Here is a 12014-nt window from a genome sequence, read left to right as displayed (position 1 = left end):
CTTTATCAGGAAAAGTCTAAATCCTTGACTTTCATGGAAAAATAAAGACTCTCTGCCCCATGCAACAGAACTGAACTATGTAATCACTCTTTTTTCTAAAGAAATTTCAAGGGCCAAGAACATCACATGCCATGAATTATAAAAGAGCCAAATCTCGGTTTTATAAGATTTCAGGACAAAGCACAGAAGGGCAAAGAGTATTGTAAAAGCCGAAATAAAAGCCTTGATTATGTGAAAGGGCTTTTTATGGAGAGGGATATTTTGGCTTTTAGAATCTGTCTTTTCTGAGAGTTTTTGTGAAGCATAAAAATGAAACACAATTCCTTGTGTGAACTTACAGAACGTAATTGAGCAGAAATGATGACTCTCTTTAGCATTTGGTCCTCTGGTATATGCTGGGCCCCTCCCTTACTTCAGATGGCTATGCCAGCCTTACAGAACAGTTATTAAAATCCAATTTTCTTGGAAGACTTGATTTCTATGATGATTATTATTATCCCTTTGCATGCTTTGCCCACTGGACTTCTTGGGATAACTTTTCTTGAAAAGAGACTTAAGTGTACTCGTCTTGCCTCGGGAAGTAGTGAAGCTAGGTCATAACTGTTACCACTTCTGTAGGAGGAAATACTCTTTTTTAAAAAAAAAATTAGATTCAAGGGGTACATGTGCAGGTTTGCTACATGAGCTTATTGTGTAATGCTGAAGTTTGGAGTGTGACTGATCCTGTCACTCAAGTAAGGAGCATAGTACCTAATAGGTAGTTTTGCAACCCCTGCTCCTGTCCCCACCTCCCCTCTTTTGGAGTCCCCAGTGTCTGCTGTTTCTATCTTTATGTCCATGCGTACCCAATGTCTAGCTCCCTTGTAAGTGAGAGCATGTGGTATTTGGTTTTCTGTTCCTGTGTTTAATTCACTTAGGATAATGACCTCCAGCTGCATCCACATTGCTGCAAAGGACATTATTTCATTCTTTGTATGGCTGAGTAGTAGTCCATGCTGTATATGTACTGCATTTTCTTTATCCAGTCCACTGTTGATAGGCACCTAGGTTGATCCCATGACTTTGCCATTGTGAATAGTGCTGTGAGGAACATACATGTGCATGTGTATTTTGGTAGAATGATTTATTTTCCTTTGGGTATATATCCATTAATGAGATTGATTGCTGGGTCGAATGGTAATTCTATTTTTAGTTCTTTGAGAAATCTGCAATCTTCTTTCCATAGGGCCTGAACTAATTTACAATCTGCAGGAAGAAATACTCTTGCCTCTCCTTTTATATAAGAGAGAAAAGAGAAAATATAAAAATCTCCTTACCTGTTGCCTGGAGAGTTTGACCTGCAGTTTGCAAAGATTTTTGCAATCATGGTAACAGACTTTGCATGAGCAAAGGTGAAGACCAAGATGTAGCTGAATAATTGCCTTGCCAACCTTGCACCAACAAAAGTATGTCCAGAGCACTCCCATGGAATGCTTTATCAGTCTGGGCAGCATAGAAATTCCCTGAACACAGAGGCAGAAGCTAATAGAGGAGACCTCAGTCTGTGCTGTATGACTGTCTAATGCCCATCATTGACTCCCCAGAAAGCATCTTGTCACCCCTGAATCCTTAAGTCTATCCATAGAGTGTCCTTGTAGTATACCCTCTCCCTTGGGTCCCCGCTTCCTGATCTCCAGTAGAAGATAAAATGCCCCAGACAGTGTACCATCTCTTCTAGACCCTTCTAGATACATACCTCCCATATTTTAATGTACTTTGGATCCTCTAGGTAACTTACTAAAATTCAGATGGACCAGGTCTGGGCTGGGGCCTAAAATTCTGCATTTCTAACAAGGTCTCATGGGTGATGCTGGTGCTGTTGGTCCCTGGAGCTCACTTTGAGGAGCAAGCTTCTAGACAAGCTGGCCCTTATTGTTCACTTCCTCCCTTTGCAATTATTAAACAATTTATTCTAAATTTAGATAGTTTGGTGTCCTTTTTCAGAGCCTAGTGTCCCATGAGCACATGCTGTGGAATTGATAAAATCTGGTTAGTCTTGAATCTCAGTCTCTTCATCTGTAAAATGGGAAGTAGTTGTCACTGTGCACAGAATAAGGGGGAAGAAAAACTCAGAGAGTGCTTGTGAATACAAACTGTCAAGTGCTTTGTCGATATCAGTTAATCTGTAATATCTCCTAACTGTATGAGAGGGGAGCATCTAATACCAGAACTTCATCTGTGTCCCCCACAAGGGAGGATAAGTTGATAATATTATTGGGTGTATTTGGGCTTCATTGGGCAGTATTTTACTAATGGGTGGGGTTAGTGTGACTCAAAGACAAATGCACAAGTTCCATCTTCTTACTCTGTGTTTCTTGTCTTAGACCTAGGCAAGAACTGACTCCTGGGGGACAGCCCAGCCCTGTCCATTCATTCCATTTATGTTCTCTGTCCTCTTGCAAGTAGCAGTGAGTAATTTTCTCTGCAGAACTGGCTTGCTCTGTTGAGCTTTCTCCCTGTACTTCTCATCTAAGTATGCTTTGCACAAGATTTAAAATCTAGAGGTACTTAGAGGAGCTGGTGAAGTGGATATCCATTTCCTTGGAGCCTTGTCTTAGGTTCAAGCTCTTCTGAATCCATTAATAAAGGGACACTTAGTTTCTGGGTTCCCAGCCATAATAACAATAGTAACAAAACAATAACCATAATTTAATCTCCAGATTTGCTCATCTGTTGTGTGGGATTGAAGAGCACTCTAGGTATCCATAGCATAGACCTTTGATGGAGAGTTTTTTTTCTTTTCTTTTCTTTCTTTCTTTCTTTCTTTTTTTTTTTTTTTGAGATGGAGTCTCGCTGTTGTTGCCCAGCCCAGGCTGGAGTACAGCGGTATGATCTTGGCTCACTGCAACCTCCTCCTCCTGGGTTCAAGTGATTCTCCTGCCTCAGCCTCCTGAGTAGCTGGGATTACAGGTGCCTGCCTTCATGCCTGGCTAATTTTTGTGTTTTTAGTAGAGACGGGGTTTCACCATGTTGACCAATCTGGTCTTGAACCCCCGATCTCAGGTGATCTGCCCACCTTGGCCTCCCAAAGCGTTGGGATTACAGACGTAAGCCACCACGCCTGGCTGGAGATACTTTTCATATTTGTAAAGAGACACTACTAATTCCAGCACTGGTTGGGAAAATGTGACAACCATCACTTTATTTGGATGTGAACTATGTAACTAAATCTCTAGTTGCACCTCTTCCTTTAGGTGGACATTGCAGTTGATTCCCCAACTCTGTCTCCTTTCTCATCCATTGCAGAAGAGCAATAGGGTATGCAGAAGAGATCTGTTTCAGAGTAGACGCTGATTAGGTTAAATCAATCATGTTAATCCTATACCTCCCATGTGTGGCTGCATCAGGGACCCAGACCTGAGTGGTCAGATAGTGATTAAGAAACAGGCAGATGGCCTGATTCAGCTCAATTTGGCTGAAAGGAAGAACTCTTGGCAGCTTCTCTCTCTCCAAACACAAACAGGGAATCCTGCAGCTGCATTTCCTCAAGGAAGTCACCCTAAAATCTAGAAGATAATCACGACGAAGCCAACATTCTGGAGGGCAGAATGAGAAATGAAGAAACCCCAGGCCTTGATGGTATCATGGAATTTCTCTGTTGACCACCTCTGAAGTTACTCTGAGTTTTCTGTTACCTGCAGCTGAAAACAACCTAAGGGACAGATTTCCATAGATTTCCAGTCTTTCGATTCTATGAAAATCTATTTATTCTTTTATTTAACAAAGACTTTTAGATTATCTGTTGTGTACATGGTTCTATATTAAGTATTAAGGATACAACAAAGTAGACACAATTCCTGAGCTCATATTCTGTAATAGGCAGAAGCATGTCGGCTATGATTGAATTATTGTGATTAAGCAGATAGGCCTTAAATTGAGGGATACTGGGTGTACAGCTGACCCTTGAACAACATGGCGGTTAGGGGCACCCCCAGGTGGAATTTCATACACAGTTGAAATCCATGTATAACTTTTATTCCCCCAAAACTGAACTACTAATAACCTACTATTGACCAGAAGCCTTACTGATTACATATGTGTCAATTAACATATATTTTGTATGTTATATGTATTTTATATATATTTTATTTTTACCATAAAGTAAGCTGGAAATAAGGAAGAGAAGTTATATTTACTATTCATTAGGTGGAAGTGGATTATCATAAAGGTCTTCATTCTCATGGTCTTCACCTTGAGTAGGCTGAAGAGGAGGAGGGGTTGGTCTTGTTGTCTCAGGGTAGCAGAGGCGGAAGGGGTGGAGGAGGTGGAAGGGGAAGCAGGAGGGACAGGTACATGGCATAACTTTGATTGAAAAAGTTTCACATATAAGTGGGCCCCTGCGATTCAAGCCTATGTTACTCAAGGGTCAACTGTGTTTGGCTCTAGAAATATAAGATTGAGAGTAATTTATTTTCCTCCCAACGGTGGCTAGGAAAGTTTTACCCACCATAGCATCAGTCAATCCCCATTTCTTTCCAGCTTTTGCAGTAGAGGGAAAAGGCAGAGGCTGGTGGAAAACCCACCGAAGTTCCAGCCTATGTAGGCAGTCCCCCAACCCCTGTTGTCCCATCATCCTGTGTCCCCTGAGTCACATTTTGATCCTAAATTCAGCAATCGAATTTAAATAGAATTGATCAATGCCCATTAGGCCATTGTCACATGAACACATTGATTTTCATTCACATGAAAGTTCTTTAATTCCTAACAAGAAAACGTCATAAGCAGGGAACATATAGTTTTAAGGGGTCGTGTGAAGATAGAAGAGACGTGCTTTGAATGTCTAACAAGCTTCATAAACATAAAGGATGTTTCTTTTCACCAGCACTTGTTAATAATTCTTTATCATGCCATATGTGGGAGACATTTGAAATCATAACCACTGAAAAGACAGATTCAGGCACACAGTTACATATACTGTGATTACAATGTGAATATTAAATACTAAATATTCACATTAAACACTTAAAAATACTTTATGCAGTATAGTAAGGGGAGGCTTATGACTAACTTATTTTTCTGATGTCATGAAACATAGAAAATAATCTCTCTCTAGTAACAATGAGGTGAGCCTTTCCTGAACCCAGAGGGCTACACTGACTTTGTTAACTGTCAGTATGTGAGTCCCTGAGCCAACAAGAGCTTTATTACTAGGCTACTTCTCACTCCACTTTCCTTAACTTTCCACAGCTTTTGGGCAAGAAATGAGGCCAAGAAAGTGTCCTGCAACAAATATCTTCAGTTCTGAAAAGACTTATTCTAGAATTACTGTTTATAGTGACTTAAATTTTTGCTTCTACGAGATTTCATAAAGAGATGAATTTTATCTGTTTCAAAATATTTTCATATTGTATCTTTTCTTATAATTGGGATCTGTGGAACATGAAAATCACACATACACATACACACACACACACACTGTTTTATCAGCCATATGGTATCATTCAGCCTAAGATATTTGCCTTGTGCAGTCACAGCTGGAATTACCCAACATCATTCCTTGCCACAAGTAAACAAAAATATATATAAGATTATGAATTGTAAAAATATCTTTGACTCACAGCTGAATTCACATCACTGTTGACTAGAGCCTGGCAATCCTATATGACTGTAAAAGAAATAAGACTCTGTAATGCCAAGTAGTTATTCTTAATGTGAGCACAGGCCTTCCTCCTCCTCTAATCTTGAATTAATACACCTACATTTCTATGTCCCAGTTTTTTTACATATAATATAGCATCAGGAATATTTACCACCAGAATGAAGGTTTTGACAGAGATTTTGATTTTCAGCATCAAGATTTTGGTTTTCAGGCCATGATGAACTCATTAATCTTTAAAAAATACACCAATCTTTTTTTTAAGTTCACTTGCTTATATGGCTAGAAGATTCTGGGGAGAAATAGTGTGAGGCAAAAAGAATGAGAATGAGTGACAAGAAAGGAACAGAGAATATGTTCTCTTCTGTGACCGGTGAACTCAGTTTCTTCTCCATCCTCAGCCTTCTGAAGCACTCTAAGCAACATGTGGAGGGTTGATGTATAGTTTAAAGGTACCAGATGTTAAGTCAGAAAATAGGGCATGGTGACAAGGAAGGTGATGAGGAGGCTGCTGTGACACCCCTGGGGGTGGCGGTGACAAGAGTGAGCTCCCGGCTTCTGGCTCTTCACCTACTGACCAAGTATCCTTGGCTAAGTCACACGCATTCTGTGTCTCCACACCGGTTGCTTTGCTTTTAAATTTAAAAGCACCTTGATGTTGTAAGACAACACCTATAAAAGGGGGGATGAACAGGGAGAAAAGAGTTTCCATGCTTTCCATCCCCAGTGAGATAGAGAGCCCTGTCCCTGATCCAGGGAGGAAGATGAGAGTTGGAAGCATCAAGAAAACTTAGATATGGGTCGTCCTGTCCTGCCAGGGCAAATCTGAGAGGGCAGGAAAAGGTCCTAGCAGCCTCTTTAGTGTGAAGTTTGGTGGATGTGAGAGGAGTCTCCTCTCCCACAGGCCCACTGAGACATCCCAGAGTCACTTGTCCTAAGGATGGTGAAGAGCAGGGTGAGGGATCGCTGGCTACCCTAGGACTCCTGCATCTTCCAAATGAGAGGGTGGCAGCTGCTGCACATCTCAGAGTTCCCAAGGTCCCCAGTGGGAGGAAGAAGTCAGCAGAATGTGTGAGACAGACAACAGTAGTGAGGGGTCCGTGGGCCTGCAGGGGTCTTAGAGTGGCAACTGTCATTTGAGCAGATACCCAGAACCAGGGAGCCCAGGGGAAGCAGTGTCAGCATCGGTAGATTTCCCATCTTCTACAACAGACGTTCTCCATCATGGGAGCTTCAGCAATTCTCAGTGCTGAGCCACACTCTGGTCTCATCATTCAGAATCTCTGACCGTGCTATGCAAGCATTACAGTTGACCCATGAACAACCTAAATTTGAACTGCATGGTTCCACTTACACACGGATTTTTTTCAACCAAGTAGATGGAAAGTACAGTATTCCAGGGATGCAAAACTCGAGAATAGGGAGTTTTCATATATACGGGTTCCTCAGGGCTGACTATGGAACCTGAGCATGCGTGGATTTTGGTTATGTGGTGGTGGAGGGGCGTTCTGGAGCTGATCCCCCGCATATACCAAGGCATGACTGTACTATATTTTAAAGCTCCTTACCATGGACTCCCCACATTTATATGTTGAAACCCTAATCCTGATGTGATGGTGTTTAGCCTTTGGGAGGTGATTAGACAATGAGAGTGAAACCATTAAGATGGGACTGGTGCCCTAATAAGAAAAGACCAGAGAAGCCGGGCATGGTGGCTCACACCTGTAATCCCAGCACTTTGGGAGGCCAAGGCAGGCAGATCACTTGAGGTCAGGAGTTCAAGACCAGCCTGGCCAACATAGTGAAACCCTGTCTCTACTAAAAACACAAAAAGCTAGCTGGGTGTGATGGTGCACACCTGTAACCCTAACTACTCAGGCAGCTGAAGCAGGAGAATCGCTTGAACCCGGAAGGCGAGGCAGCTGTGAGCCAATATTGCACCACTGAACTCCAGCCTGGGCGACAGAGTGAGACCCTAGAGACCCTGTCTCAAAAAAAAAAAAAAAAAGGAAGGAAAGAAAGACCAAGAGCTAGCCCGCTCTCTTTCTGCCATGTGAGGATACAAGGAGAAGTCGGCCATCTACAATGGAAGAGAGCCCTCACCAGAACTCCACCATGTTGGTGCCCAATGTCAGACTTCCAGTCTCCAAAACGGTGGGAAATACATTTTTGTTGTTTAAAACCACTCAGTCTACAGTACTTTGTTATGGCAGCCTGAGGGGAGATACCCCCATGTAATTTCAATGTGGAGTCAAGGTTGGGAACCACAGATCCGGTTTGTTCTGTCCTCCCTTGCTACTTACCTAAAGTGTGGTGCTCAAAGACTGGCAGCATCAGCATCACCTGCGCATGTGTTAGAAATGCAGAACTGCAGGCCCTACCCCAGAGCTTCTGTCTCAGAATCTACAGTTTAAGAAGATCGGAGGGAGCTCATGTGTGTGTTACAGTTGAGAAGGCTGCTGCTCACCTGCTGGGCAAGAACCAGACGAGGCCAGGTGGACCTGCGGTAGGGAGCCCATCTCACGCTTAGATCAGGGATTTTCAGCCTTGCAGAATATTCCACCCCAGACCTTTGAGATCAAAATATCTCTTGGGGAGACTGGTCTTTGGTAGTTTTCAAAAGCATCTCGGCTGATTTTAATAGGCAGCCAGGGTTGAAAACTACTGACTTGAGTACAAAAGCCGACAACTCCACACCTTGTGGGGACAAAGGCTGGGGAACAAGCAAGAGGGAAATTTCAACCTGAAAGTGACTGAGTTACAAGTCTGAATTGACCGAGAATTCACTCACTCAAATGGACTGAGTTTCCATGGAAGCAACTGAATTAAATATCTCCAGCAGACAGAATACAGCTTGGAGACAAAACATCGCATTGAGTTTTTCAAAGATAAAGACACATTTTTGCATGCCTGAGTCTGTGACTATGAAGTCACTCCATATTATAAAATACTGTGATAATACCTGCACATAGTACTCTATCAATAAATGGTTATTATTTTTAAGCAGAGAATGGCATGACTCTAATATATATGTCTACTGTATTTTGTTTGGATTTTTAAATCTGAAGATTGATATCTTGCTATAATTTTGGAACTTCTATCTCTTTAAACATCTCCTCTCTCTCTCTCATTCTCTCTATTCTATTAATAAGTTGCAACGGGGTGTATATGAGCTCTGTTCTTTCTAGTCTCTGAGACCCTTATTAATTATTTACATTTTTCATTTCTTTGTTGCTCCATGATGCACTTTGAGTAATTTGTTCAAATCAGTTTTCCAGTTCACTAATTTCTTTTCTTTCTTCTTCTTCTTCTTCTTTTTTTTTTTTTCTGGTGGGGAGAGGGGAGGGAGTCTTGCTCTGTTGCCCAGGCTAGAGTGCAGTGGCACAATATTGGCTCACTGCAACCTCCACCACCCAGGTTCAAGAGATTCTCCTTCCTCAGCCTCCCAAGTAGCTGGGACTACAGGCGTCTGCCACCATGCTGGCTAATTTTTGTATTTTTAGTAGAGACGGGATTTCACCATGTTGACCAGTCTGGTCTTGAACTCCTGACCTCAGATGATCCACCCGCCTCAGCCTCCCAAAGTGCTGGATTACAGGCATGAGCCACCGCACTAATTTCTTTTTTAAACTGGTTCTAATCCACTATTAGTGAGTCCTTCAGGCTTTACATGTTAATTTATAATTTATAAATAAATAAATAAATATTTATTTGTAAATCGATTCATACTTATTTACATATTTATAAATATATTTATATTTTAAATAAATAGATATGGGGCATATAAATATATAGTTATATTTTATAAATAACATAAATATTTCTTTCCTTTCCCTAGCTCTATTTGTTTTACTGTCTCTTATTCATGCTTTGATCGCTTTTATATTTTCAAATAGTTAAATCATGCTTAATTTTTAGTCTATGCCCATATCTAAATCTAAAATTATCTAAAATCTAAAATTACCATGAGTTTGATTTTGCTGTGTGTTGTTTCTGCTGGCTCTTGCATGTGGTGGCTTCTTTGTTGTGTATGTGTGTGTGTGTGTGTGTGTGTACATGTGTGTGTGACTATAAGTTCATGTTTTATTAGTAATTTTTTTTTTTAGGATTGATAGATAATTCCTTCTGGTTCATGCAGCAAGTATTTGTGTTGGCTTCTTCTAGGCTACGGGGGTATTACAAACCCATGATGCTTTAAAATAAATTATTAGCTGGAAGTTTGTAGGACAACACATGTAGGGTGAATTTGGGCGGCAAATCTGCAAGAGTTGGCTTTCGACTTCAATTGGAGTAGAATTTTCCTCCCTTCCACCCAAACCCATGCTGGAAGTGGCACTTTTCCTTGTGGTTTCCATCTGTAAGGCAGGTTTATTTCTGATAGGCCCTTACAATGAGAATAGTCCTGTGGCATTCCAGCTTTATTAGAGTCTGTTATCAGGATGCCACCTTGGATGGGCAGGTGTCTTTGCTTTTCTGTCCCTGTATCCCCACACATCTGTCAAAGCCGAAGCTTCAAGTTGCTGGGGCTTGGCCCTGCTGCCAGGGTGAGAGCCAGCTTGGCTGCTTGCTGACATCTCTGCATGTTTGGCCTCTCTGGATTTCTTACATTATTGCCAGCTCAGTGACGCACTTTCAGTGATTTTTATAAAGCTTCTCCAGCATTTCAAGTTATTTCAGAAGGCAGGTTGTCCAGAGTAGCTTATCCACAGTATTTCCAGAAATGGAAGACCTCAGTAGTTTCTATCCTAGCAAATTCTTTGTGGGCTTTCAAGGCTCAGGAAGGGAAGTTACACAATGAAGATAACTTTAAGAACAGTGAAACTTACTCAAAGAACCCATATTTAAACGTATACCCTGTCACCATTATTCAAAGTGTTGTTTTAAAGAAAAGAAACAGACAAAACAAAATTTGTGAAGCCCTTTGCTTTCTAGGGAGTGTTGGTCATTCAAATTTCTGCAAAAACAGCAGAAATCTCCCTGAGCTAGAGGACCCAGTGAAAGCAGAAGCAGTAATTCTATCTTCATGGTGATTTAGATGTTGACAGAAAGCTGAGTGTGAAATTCTGCTGCGTGTCACAAAGATGAAAAATCATTTAAGTTTGCTGAGCCCTAATAATGAAAACTGGAAAAACCACCCAACAGAGGACAGTGATACTACTCACCAAAAATAATTGCTCCAATTTTATCAAGCTGCTGTCATGCCAATATATATATTTTTAATTCCCTTAGTTTCTTAGGCTCAAACATGACAATTTAAAGACTTTCCATCCCAAATACACAGACAGCCATAGAGAGGTCTGTGATTGTATATGAAATGGTTCGTGTTTTTACATCCTGAGATTAGAACTATATATTCTTTGAACAAGATAAAACGTGCTCTAGACCTATTATGTAACATGCTACAGTTATATGCATAAAAGAAATGAATCATCCTACTTCAAAGCTTTCTCTTTCTGACTGATGTTACTATGGAGGTTTTTCAACGACAGAGGTTTTTGACAAGAGTTGTTACTGCAGGTTTAATTTTCTTTCATAGTTTTAAAAATCATTAATTATTTATAGAAAATAAAGAGATAAATTTACCTTATTTAACCTGATTTGACAAACACTAACTGGACTGGCCTTTGTAAAATGGACAACAGGGCCAGATGTAGTGGCTGACACCTGTAATCCCAGCAATTTGGGAGGCCGCGGTGGGAGAATCGCTTAAGCTCAGGAGTTTGAGACCAGCCTGGGCAACATGTTGACACCTCATCTCCACAAAAAATGCAAAAAAATTAGCCAGACATAGTGGCGCATGCCTGCAGTCCGAGCCTCTCGGAAGGCTGAGGCAGGAGGACAACTTGAGCTCAGAAGGCAGAGATGGTAGTAAGCCAAGATGACACCACTGCACTCCAGCCTGGGTGACACAGTGAGACTCTGTCTTAAAAAATAAAATAAAATAAATAAAATAAAATATAAAAATAAAATGGACAAGAGGTAGCCACAAAGAAGGCAGGGCACAACTAGTTAAAAATAACAAGCCCAGCCCCAAGGTGCTCACCTAACAAGTCTGAACTTAGCCCAGGTATACCTTGACCCTGGCATGGCCCTGTTCTGCTTCTCTTGGCATGCGTGGTGGCATGTTCTGTGTTGGGTCATCCTCCTGCTTGGTGCCTCTGGCAGTGGCTCCCCCACTCCCGCCAATGTAGCCTTGACACATGAGATGGCACCCATGGTGTTCCTTCCACGCACCCACCTTCCTCAGGGAAACAGTTGATATGGACTATGAAAATAGAAGGAAAACATTTTACCTAGCTGACCTGTAAAATTGTATAATTTCCTTTAATGGGCTGGATTTCTAAACATTCTTATCTGATTTTACGATAAGATTCAATTC

At 41.3% G+C, this 12014-nt stretch overlaps 1 pseudogene; it reads right to left on the bottom strand.

The window, feature by feature from the left end:
- LOC103222126 (malate dehydrogenase, cytoplasmic-like) overlaps positions 1-12014 on the bottom strand; it is a 66989-nt pseudogene that overhangs the window by 28062 nt on the left and 26913 nt on the right.

Source organism: Chlorocebus sabaeus, chromosome 17 (assembly GCF_047675955.1).
Source record: "Chlorocebus sabaeus isolate Y175 chromosome 17, mChlSab1.0.hap1, whole genome shotgun sequence".
Lineage (NCBI taxonomy): Eukaryota > Metazoa > Chordata > Mammalia > Primates > Cercopithecidae > Chlorocebus > Chlorocebus sabaeus.
This window is presented reverse-complemented; position numbering and strand designations above follow the sequence as displayed.